The 12546-nt window shown below is 27.5% G+C and overlaps 1 long non-coding RNA gene and 1 pseudogene across 3 annotated transcripts; both read left to right on the top strand.

Moving 5' to 3' along the window:
* The first annotated feature begins 225 nt into the window (after nt 1-225).
* LOC130940770 (uncharacterized) lies at nt 226-5478 on the top strand. Of its 3 annotated transcripts, XR_009070403.1 has the most exons (8): nt 226-730; nt 1001-1041; nt 1354-1418; nt 1697-1896; nt 1972-2003; nt 2718-2863; nt 4423-4623; nt 5169-5478. It is a non-coding gene; the product is annotated as an uncharacterized LOC130940770 (long non-coding RNA). The 3 variants fall into 3 exon arrangements; XR_009070404.1 differs by lacking the exon at nt 1972-2003 and having other exon boundaries at nt 1700-1896; XR_009070402.1 differs by lacking the exon at nt 1972-2003.
* Nucleotides 5479-9472: 3994 nt separating this feature from the next.
* LOC130941145 (pectinesterase QRT1-like) lies at nt 9473-11268 on the top strand (annotated as a pseudogene).
* The last annotated feature ends 1278 nt before the right edge of the window (nt 11269-12546 follow it).

Here is a 12546-nt window from a genome sequence, read left to right as displayed (position 1 = left end):
GGGTAGGTTTACCAAACAATATTTAAATTTCTAAAATGTCGTCTCGAATCTTCTATTAATATATAATAGGAGTGTAGTAGTGGTCTTTGGTTGACAAGTGAAAGTTTGTACAATCGACAAGTGGAGTTTTATATAGTAGACATGTGGCACAACTGTAAACAACAATAAAATCATAAAAAGCTCAAAATTCTATGAACAAACCAAACTTCAAATTATTGAGCGAGAATTCTGATCAATTCAAATTTAAATTCAAAACACATTACTTTAAAGCTTCACTCTCTCTCTTATCTTCATATTTTATTTTTATCATGTTTATGTCCGCATTTCTCATCCAATATGAGACACTACAGTTCTCAGTGGAGAGGAGTAGGTGGCGTCGGAAGGGGAGAAGATTTTCTCCAACGGCGTCGTAGAGAAGAGAGGGTTAAGGGGGGAGAGAGAGAGCACGACAGAAAGAAAGAGAGAGAAAGACAAAATGAACTTGGCCGACTGAGCTGCTCCATAACACCCATAGGTCGAACATGGCTTTATCTTGCCATTTCTTTACACAATTTGGAGCGCCAAGAATAAACTGCTGGTCAACGGTGAGGAATCCATGCCAGAGATGGTGATACAACGCACGACAGTGGGGCACGCAAAGTGTTAAAAAGCGACGACCCAACCCCCACTTCTCTGAATCAGACAACTTTGCCCACTGCTCTGAATCAGTTTTTATTTTTCTTTCTAAAAGGTAAAATCACATTTTTTTTCTAATATCTACTTTGATTTGGAAAAACATGCACAACATCAATATTCATTTTCATTAAATCTTGAATTAAAAGTTGATTTGAAAAGAAAATTAATTTTTTCTTCTCCTTTGTCTTACTCTGTAATACTGGAGTAGCAGCATTTTGGGGATGAAAATTTTGCCTAAATTCTATATAAACCCAGACAAATTGAAAGAGTTTTATTTCATAAATAATGTTGTAACTAACTTAAATTATTCTATTTGTTTTTGCAGTAGCACAAGTTCTGTTAACAATTCAAATGCTCAAAGATGAGGTAATGCAGTTCCTTAATTTGGTGTTTCTATTCTTTTTATTTTTACTTTTGATTTTTTGGAAACAAATAAATAAGCATATAATTGGTGCACCATGCTAATAATCTTTTTTGCATTTGTAATAGTATATAGAAGTCGTCGACAAAAGAGCTTTCAAAAATGTGTATCCATTATTTTTGCTTTCTTAATGTATGTGTTTCTTTTAGTTGTAGTAATCCACACCTTTCTCCTTCCACTGATGACTAATGCTTTGAGGTGCGTCCATGCTTTGTTTCCTATGTATTGTTTTAACATCTTTGATTTGGTTTTTTCAGGTGCAAGCTTTGTTTGATGATGCTGGAAAGCGTAATGATTTAGCCACACTCTTTATACCGTACAGGTTTGTTAATTATTAGTAAAAATGAAGGCATCATATGTTGCTAGATTTTGAAATGATTCAAACTCATTATGTCATGCATATTGGCTAGCTTGATATTTTCCTGATCTGCAGTTTACATTGCATCCATTTACATGTGCGCATTGAATTTAGGTTGTACAAGGTTTGGTAAAATTTAAAATTTATATTCACCTGCTTCTATGAAATTGGTAAAACTCTTTAATCTGTTTTTTGATTGGTTGAAAACTCTAATTGAATTCAATGGTATGCCGCACTTGAAGAAGAGAGATTAGGAGATGTCGAAGTCGGCAATGGTGGAGCTGGCAGCAATTTTCTATGCACGCCAATGACACCTATGGAATGATATAACAAAAGAGGGGAGCCCACAGCAACAAGCTTTTGGTGGTTTGAAGTCACTCTCTCAAAGAATCAGAAGCGGCCAGGAAAATTCAATCATCTTGGGACTGGAATCTTAGTGCAGGTAATCTCAGCTATCACATTTTAATAATATTCCTCTATCTATTCTCTGATTCTTTTTTAAATCTGTCTTTATTAGGATTTAACTGGGAAAGAAGGAAGAAGAAACAGGTAGAACAGTACTATGAAAAATAACTCAAAATCTATAATAATACTGATTAATTAGTCACACTTTGAAGTTAAAAGAGATGCATTTTCCAAATAATTGATAGATTGGATAGTTGTATTAAATAAGAAGTTTCTTAGTCACCAAAAAAAAAAGAAGTTTCTTCTATCCATAGGTTGGTCCATGTGAGAGTGTCAATCACACTGTCGAATTTGAAAAGCTAGGCAAAGACAAATGTCATTGCAAAGCTAAATGAGTTTGATATGTTCAATCGAATAGATAAACATTAAAACCATTTTTGGGTCTCAATTTCAGTTAGATATACTTTTCATGCTTTGAGTACAATATGAAGTAGACAAGTTAAAGCATGTTTATATTTTCTTTTCCTAACTGATGAACTGTTATTAAAGAAAATGTACAAGATTACATAACCCATTTTTCATATTTGAAGATGTACATGGCATCACGTTGATCCTTGGACTTAAATCAATTATTCCATTAATATGTTAATCCCTTTAAGTACTAATTGTATTTCTTGATTATCCTTAGATGAAAATATAATTGGAGATGAACTATACTCAAATCATCCTTTTTCTTTGTGCCGCCCTTGCCTTATACGTGTTCTATTAACTTATTTGTCATTATTTCTTTCTCTGTTTCAAAACAGAAATGCCTTACTTTGTCAATTCCATAAAGCTGTTTGAGAAAATTGGTTGCAGGAAAATGACAACGGAGTAAAAGAGAAAGGAGCTGCTCTTGCTTGGTTAATCCTGAAGATATCAGTAAAGCGTCGCAAATTGTCTTCCAAAATATACCAAGCTTCCAAGCAACTGCAGAAGAGGTGGATCTCAACAATGATGCTCAGGTAATTTACCTTTATACTTCATCCCAAGTGTCATAATGTCATCCATTTTTTCCTTTTATAAATCTTAAATAAGAAGAGATAAAGAAACAATAGATCTGTTTTTCTTAATTTCACTAAAAGCAATTAGGAAAAACGTTTTTGCATTCTTTAAATAGAGTGAGTCGACCTTATGGAAGTTGAAAAAGAGACTTAAGAAAATCAGAGGAAGAATTCAGGAGGCACATATGGCAATGAAAACCTTAATATTGAAAGCAAACATACACAAAAGAGTTATGTTATGCTATTGTTTAAAGCTTCCAAGAACAAGAAGCCCACTTGAACGGTTATTTGGAGAAAGGAAATTGCTTTCTATGTTATCTAAAACGAGGTATAATGTATCCAAAAGAAGAAAAAAGGGTAAAAGATAAAATAAAAAGCTTTATCCATTAAGAGATAGTATCTAAAATTAATATAGTATATGCTCTTTTGGTTGAATTTTACATAATGAGAAACTTCATTTATTAAGAAATAGTGCATAGAACTAATCACAATATTTTTACGATAAATTTTGCTGCAATTTTTTTTTAAGAAAAATCAATTGGGTGTTCATTATGTGAATGCAAATTAAAATTTTAGATATGAGTAGCACTCTTGCATGTGTTTTGGCATTAAACTGATTTGTTGTACCTCATAATTGATTTAACAAATATTCCAAAGTTTTGCTTTATTAGAGTAGATATTGTGAACTTTGTTGAATATTTTAAAAACGGGGCAATTGGAGACTGATTCATAAACAATATTTTATTGGATAAGTACTTGAAAGATGATTTATATATACAGATTAAGTCACATGTGCACTTGTTCCACTTCAAATATTGATTTTTGCTTTGTGGTATAGCATTTGGTTAGTCTTAGCCATTACTTGCTTTAATCACTTTTGATGTCATTACTTAATCAAATCCGAAAGCCCTTGATTTCTCCTTATGATTGATGTGAAGAAAATTTCATAAGTGCATAATTTGCTATATCTATTGGTGATGTTACGGGAATGAAAAAAATCTAACACTTTTGGTGGTACATGGGCAGAACATCTAGAGAGGAGTAAAAACTTTTGCATCATCATTTTAAGATTTTTGCTCTATATTATATTTGCTATTAGAGTCATAATTTCTTACATGATTGTAGCCATAATTTTTCTTACATAATTTCTTAAATTCAAAGAAAATAAATAGAGATAGTGATCAATAGCGAATTGCTTTATATTATAGCAGTTTCTTTATAGATACTAGAAGTGGGCGATGTAATAGTGGTGCACCCTGGAGGTTGCCATGGCAAGAGCTGTTTTATATAGTATATATATCTAGCTATAGTTGTTTATATTCTCTAGCTATAGTTGCCATGGGTGTATAACTTAACAAACTGGACCCACTATAACATTATTTCATAAAAACCACTTATATTCTCTAGCTAATTGAAATGGCACAAGGTAACAATAGTTTCTTTTAATGTGGATTAGGCATTTGAATTTTAGCAACTACATATAAGCTTACCAATATAATGATAAATAATTAAACATACAGTTCAAGGTTTATTCCAATGCACCGGATGGGAATGATCCATTGGCTTTGGATATGGAAAGCATAGGGAAGGGCCAGGTATGGATTAATGGAGAAAGCATAGGAAGATACTGAATGGCTTATGGAAATGGTGGCTGCAATTCTTACAGATATCTTAAGTTGATTCTACTTTGCTGTAAAGCGCCAACTCATGGGAAGCAAAAGGTGTTTTTATTATTATTATTATTATTATTTTATCTCTAATACTTTTTAACCTTTGATATTCTTACATTATTTTTTTTATTTATTAAGTTTTTTGTTTGTGTTGTCCTTTCTAACTTCTCTCCAAAAGGATTAATATAAGCATTAATTTTCTGCTTGAGAATGTACAAAATAATGAAGCAGTAGCTTTTATGTTGCTCTTAACACCCTTCTTTATTTGTGCGCTGTTAGCTTTCATAAGTATTTGGATTTTGTTGTTGCATTACGTTGTTTGTCTATATCAATGAAGAGTAATTGAGGAATAATTATGTTAATTATTTTTTTTTCTTCCACTATTTTTTTTCTTTGATTTGTCACACTGGCTATTGTAAATTTTATTTTTGTTGAAACTGAGAATAGTTGTATTAGTTTTCATTCTTAGGTGGATGAAGATGTTGCATTGTGTTGTTTGTTTGACAATGAATTTTGAGTAACTAATGAATTATGATTTTCTTTGGAACTGCAATACTTTCCAAAGATTGAGAAATATGTTCTTTTGTTTACTGTAGGTGATGATTTGGAGAGTTAGCAGTAACAGATTCATGCCAGATTGATTGCTGCCACAGCAAAGGTCAAGGACTTAGAAAATTTTATTTACTGTTGATATTTGTCTTTTTAACTGTTATCAATGCTTTAAGTGTGTGCATTAAAAAAATATTTGTATATATCTTTTTAATATTAGTTGTATTTGTTATTTGAAAAGATGTGAGATTTGGAGCAAATGGTGATGGAATTGGAAAAATGAAATAAAAATGGATCAGAAATTGAGACATGGATTTCATGTTCAATTGTCAATGATCCTCGAATCAAGGATTAAGGATGCACTTGAATTTGAAAATATATCAAAGTTTAAAATTAAAATATTTTTTTGTTATTTTTTATCATGAACAAATATCTAATCTATAGTTGTTTGTAAGACCAGTTTCTTATTGCTTTTTTTTCCCGACATTTTTTACCATAAAATTAAAATATTTCTGTCTTTGTCTTTGTTGCAAACTGCTACATATTGATATAAATGGATTTTTGTGAGTTTTATGTTGAGATAATGTGTGAGCATGATACTGTGATCCTTTTCTGATTTTTGGCCAATACTTAATTTAGATTTGTTTCTAGATTGTGCTTTGTCTTTTTTTCTTATTTGTTTGTTTTATTTTCACTCTCAAAATCATCCCAGATAAAAAGACAAACTATTTTGTGTAAGTTTTTGCAATTGAAAAGTTTCACTGCTACAAATTTATTTGTTTTATTTTCACTCTCACTTTTTTAAATAGTAATAATTTATTAGGTAATATTCCTTTCTCTCTTCATATATATATATATATATATATATATATGCTTTGTGTTGGTCTCAAATAGTTCATTCATTTTCTAATGTTTTCCTCATCTTCGTGCATTGTTTTAAAGGCTATGCATTTGGTGCTTATTATTTGGAAAAATTCTTTTACTTAGTTTGAATTTGATAGATTTCAGGTAATTCTGTCTAGGAACATTATTCGAAAATTTCTTACCTACTGAATGTCCTATATAAATACATTAACGTTGTTAAAGGACAATACATGGTGAAAACTTACGTGCAAACTGCGAGAGATTCGATAACATAGTTATTGAGCATTACTTATGTGATTACAATAAAAATCATTTGTATTAGTTATTTTATATTTTTTGATGCATAACAATAATATAGTGTTATAAGTTTTATTTAAATACACATACATAATAGTTTTTTTACATATAAGTGAAATCTCCTAATATAAAATAATAATGGACTTAAAAAAGATTATCTGTACTGTTAAAAGTAGAAAATGAATTAGTATTTTATCTTATATAATAAGTTTTTATGTATAAAATATTTTTTAAAATAAAAATAATAACTATTAGTATTAATCAATGTGTACTATTTTAATTCAATATTTACTAACTAATTTTGACATTAAATTAACATTTTGACATTAAATAGTTAATTTCACATTTACATAATGGTTAAAGATTATCATTTTTAATCGAATTAAACATCAACATAACAAAAGAGATTAATCACTTAATCTTTTTGTATAATAAATAAATTAATCCTTTCAATAAATATATACCAATCTTTTTATAAATTAAACTATATATAAATACAATAAAGTAGATTAAGTATATGACTTATTCTATCACAGACTATATACTAGGATCTAATAATATAACTAAATATTACTTAATTAGTAAACGTTATTTGTCTAATTATAATATAAATTATTTTTATTAAAATTTTAATTTTTTTGGATTCTATAAAAGTAATAGAGTGTAACATTTATTTAAATATATAAATATAATAACTTTTATATTTAAGTAAACTTTTCTAATACCAGCTAGAAAAACAATAAAATTATTTTGGCCTCTATAAATAAAAAATGAAATAGTCTTATATATTGTATAATAGATTTTTATATATGAGGGCTTATCCAAATTAAAAATAACAATTATTAATATCAATGAATAAACATTAATAAATTCAACATTTAGCCTGCATGTAGTGCGGATTTTACACTAGAAACGACTAGCATATTAAGAAGATTATTTTTCTGCAAATATCCACAAATTTCTATTATAAAAATATTTGTGTTCTAACTTCTAAGTGCCAAAAGAATAACTAAATAAAATAAATTATCTTATAATATTAAATAGATACAACAACCAACACTAATAATTGTTTATGTTCAACATAACACCGCAAAATATTTAATATATGGATTCCTACGGTAAATTTATTGATTATAATTAAAATTTTAAAAATTTATCATAATTGTAATTTATGATATTAGATAAAATTTTCAAAAATATAATATATTTTGAAATGTAAAAAATAAATTTGATTTAACAGGATAAGATTAGATAATTTTAAAAACTTAAAATTTGAAAATGAGTAATTTTATGTTAAAGATTAAATATTTACTTAAGACATAAATAAATATTAATCAATCTATTTTTCATATACAATTTTTTGTATATAATGATTTTACATAAATATTAAAAAATACCAATTAATAACTTAAGAAAACCTAATAAAAAAATAATATGTAAAATATACATTATTTAAAAATAACTCTTAAAAAAATAAAGTTTTATTATTTATATATAAATTTTTATGTGTATATTACATTGAATATCTACCTAAAAAAAAGCAAGATTATAGGACTAACCCACGCGAAGCGTGGGGAACACACTAGTATATATATACAGGTATAAATTATGAAAAAAAAAAATTTGTGGCCTAACCAAAAACAATCACATCAGCGCAGCTTTTGGTATATGGAATTTAGAAAAGGTAAATACTTACATTAATTCTTATTTATTGTCAAATGGACCATATGTGTTAATGAGGTGACAGTTGAAAAATATGAACCTCAAGCAAGTTTTACTTTCTTTTTTTTCTCCTTTAATTTCTTTTATCGATATAAATCATACTATAATACATTTAAAAGTAAAGTAAGATAAGATTAAATTGTAAACCTTTATATATAAAAGTAAAAAATAAGAATGTATATATCAAAACATAAATCACATTGTTAAATATGATTTTTTTTTTCTTCCTATATATCATTTAAGTAGGAGCCAATTGAAACTATATAGTTCAATTGATGTAGATTTTTTAAATATTAAATTTAAGTATCATATCTTTAGAAAACCATTTTTAGTGAAAAAAATAAAAATTTAGCTAATACCAATTTAGATACAATGCAAATACAAGGAAAAAATTTTAATTAGCTAATATTTTTATTCTTGTTAAATAACTTTTTTAATTATTAGAAAAAAAGAGACTAATTTTCTTTGTGCCTAGCTCTATTACTACTCCAAACACTTACTGGTTAATCCAGATTACTTATTAACCATATATAATTTATTTTTTCTTCGCCGAAGAAAAGAAAATATTGTTTTGCATTGAATGCCTTTGTTAGTTTCATGAAGCTACAACTGCACTTGTTGATGAGGAGTTCTTTCCAACTTCTAACAGTTTCACTCCTTCATTAATTATTTGCCTTATTAGCTCATTCAATTATCTTATGCTTAATCTTATTAGCCCTCCTTAAATTAAACCCAATATATATTGGTTACTTATTCCTAGCTATTAATTCCGTTAAAACCATTATTAATTATATCCTCTTGTCATAGAGGAATACTAAACTGGTGATTATGACTAGTTATAAGAAGAGATTATTGTTGTTATTATTGGCGATTATGGTTGTGATAAAAGGTGATGATGTTAGTAGAAACATGATTAGTTGGAATGATCTAATGGTTGATGAGAGAATCTCTCATCATACAATAAGAGTCAAGATTTATATTTTTCCTGGAATTTACAGGTACATAATTATTTCCATTTTTATATTCAATTTCAACTTCTTTTTTGTTAGCATTGTCATCATTTTATGTATTTCTAATATTAGAGATATAATTTTATATATTTCTTTTTATTAATTTAAATTTTTTTAAAAAATATTTCATAACATAATTTTAGAATATCTATAACCAAAAGTTTTAGAATTTGATTTTTAAAAAAGAAATTAATATAAAATAAATAAAAAGAGATATTACAAGAAACACCCTTCTAGTTTGATATATGGTGGAATTTGCTAGTGAAATTTATACAAATATTCTAGTAAATAATAACATGCATATGTTATGCACAATTTAGATTTCAGGATATGCATGTATGATTATAAATATAAGAAATAATAATATGCGTTAATAGTAAATTGATTTATGCAGAGAAAGAGTGCACGTGCCAAAAAGCAAGCCATATATTTCGTTTATAGGTAAATTTAATATAATGATGAATGGCACTGAATTAAATAATGTAACAGAAATTGGCAGTGCCATATTATTACTACCTGTTATTACAAATAGCACTAAGGCATCAGATAAGGGTTCAATGGAGGGGCAAGAATTAGGCATGTCTAGCACAGCAACTCTTTGGGTTCAATCTGATTTCTTTTGTGCAACTGCTCTTACTATTGAGGGAACAAAATTTATTATGGTTTTTCAGAAAAAAAAATTGATTACATTTTATTACATGATAAATATATTTGCATGGTTTTAAATTTATCAAATTACAAGACCTTTTTTTTTTTGAAATTTTTTTTAATGCGATATATTTTGAGTTTAATTTTGATACATCGACAATGTAAAAAGATTTACATACTCGTTCAATTACATTCGTTCTTTTTTATCACCATTTCACGCCGTCATTATAAAGAATAGTTATTTTTAATAACATGTTATATAAATAATGTACGATTTTACGGTGATACCATATCAAAATTAAATTCATATTTTTTTTATGCACAAATAGTTTACTAGTTTGCTTACTAATAGAAATGATGATGAAAGTTGAAAGATGTTTGATTTACAAGATTGCTATACTGTTTGATTAATAGTAGAATTTGGTAGAGAAAGATGGAGAAAGAAGGCAGGCAGTGGCATTGAAGGTAGATAGTGATAAAGCTGTATTCTACCAAGTTAGGGTTGTTGGGGAACAAGACACTCTCCTTGATAACACAGGAACTCATTATTTCTACCAAACTTTCATCCAAAGATCTGTTGATTTCATATGTGGCTAAGCAAAATCACTCTTTCATGTAATCACTTGTTAGTTCTTACTTTATTTTCCTTTCATTTTTATTTTATTTTATTTTTAATTTAAAGTAATAACTAATTATTCACTTAGAGAATTATTGGCTTAAACATTTATATTTGACTTGATTTTTGGTGTAATATCTCAAAATATAATTTTTTATGAATTTTAAAAATATGGATGTAGACTCCTTGCACTTAAAAAGAAAAAAAAATTCTCTTTAAACTTTTTCGATTTTTTTTTTCAGTTTTTCACAGTATACGAAAAGCTTTTTTATATATATATATATATTCATTCTGCCTTGAATATGCGAAAAATATTGAAATAGTGATCAATTTCTAGCATTTTCTGAAATGTCCCATAACTAGACAAATTACTTTTGTCCCATGTACATAAAATACACCAAATTTTGCTCTATATGAAAATTAATTTCCGGAATTATACTCCCATATTTCTTTCCATTTTTTTTGCTATAATTTTATTAAGATAAGAATTGTATAAAATTTCTTATTTGAAAAGTTCAATGTCGGAATGTATACTATATTCAGTAGCTGAGAATTGGGGAGCAATTACAGCTAATCACAGAAATTCAACAGAAGAAGATACAGGATTTTCATTTGTTAATTGCAAATGGTAGAATCTTGCTTGGAAGAGCTTGGGGAGAATATTCAACAACAATATATTCCTTCTGTAAAATGGATGATATCATTAACCCCATTGGTTGGAGTGATTGGCATGTTCCATCTAAACAACAGTATCATTCTTAATCTCACATTGTCAATCAAAACTATTCATGTTACTCTGTTTTTTTCAATGTTAATCTGACTAGATTCTGGTTTTACAGGACTGCAGTGTTTAGAAAGTATCAGTGTTATGGAAAAGGATCAAATAGAACTGGAAGGGTAGAATGGTCAAAAAATTTGAACAGTGAAGAAGCTATGCCTTTTCTTGGTAGAGACTATATAAACGGAGATCAATGGCTTAGACTACAATAGTAGTCATCTTTTAATCTTGTTTAGTTTAAAATTCTTGTCATTGACACATGTTGAAGATATTTTCATAGAAATTAAAGTAAATTCAACATTTTCATATTTGGGTAAATTATATTTTTTGTCTTCGAAGTTTGACAAAAGTTTCAAAAGTACCTCTAAATTTTATTTTGTTTCAATTTTATTCTAAAAGTTTTCGATTTACATCAAATATACCTTCTACGACTAAATTTTCAAAAATTTAATACCAATTTAACAATAATGTATGAAAAATATACTTGATTTGCTTGAATCGGTTTTAAATTTTTTGAAAAATTAGCTGTCAAGGAGTATATTTGATGCAAATAAAAATTTTTTAGAACAAAATTGAAACAAAATAAAATTTAGGAATATTTTGAAAACTTTTCTTAAACTTCAAGAATAAAAAGTATAATTTACTCTTCATATTTTATGTTTTCTTGGTTCACAAATTTAAGGGGATGTTTCGTTTATATTTTTCAGTTTTAGAATTTTATGGAAAAAAAAATCAAAACACAAATTATTAACAAGAAATCTAGAATCTCAAACAAATTGTCATAAGAATCAAAATAATTATCATAAATGTTGACCATTTTTGTTTAAAAATAAAATGCTCTGCTCCTTTTGATGACTTGATATTAGGAACTCTGTTAGAGCATGAAATCTCTACTTACTATCACAAAAATGGATTAGATTGAAATAAATAAATAAATAATTTTGACCAAGTAAACAAATACAATCTCTTACCATTGAGGAATAGTAATGGTAGAAAGTAGTAACACCACCATGACTTTATAGATACATACACATTTGTGCAAAAATTGATACCAATTCAGTGAATCACTCTATGATCCTAAGTTATCATAAATGTGGAGAGGTGAGAGGTGATGGAACCATGTGTGTGCTATTATTATTAATAATTTAATTTTAATGCATAATTTTATACATGTATTCAATTACGTAATATTATATCAATAAAAATATTATATTTTATATTAATTACATGAATAATTATCTAAAGACAAATGTGATGTATGAGAGAGAGAAAGAGAGAGAGTAAGGCATGGCAATGGCACTCATGAACAAAGACTTTGAAGCAGCCTCATGCTACATAGTAATTATTTGTTACCTTAAATTGCCAATGACAGTAGTGAAGAATGGAGAGTTTTGAAATGATTTGGTATTGTACAATCCCATACATTAACAAGGTACTTAAAGAACAACCCACACCAAATATTCTTCAATATACATCCAATATAACATATT

This window comes from Arachis stenosperma, chromosome 7 (assembly GCF_014773155.1).
Source record: "Arachis stenosperma cultivar V10309 chromosome 7, arast.V10309.gnm1.PFL2, whole genome shotgun sequence".
NCBI lineage: Eukaryota > Viridiplantae > Streptophyta > Magnoliopsida > Fabales > Fabaceae > Arachis > Arachis stenosperma.
The sequence above is the reverse complement of the archived record's forward strand: the minus strand, read 5'-3'. Positions and strand labels throughout refer to the sequence as shown.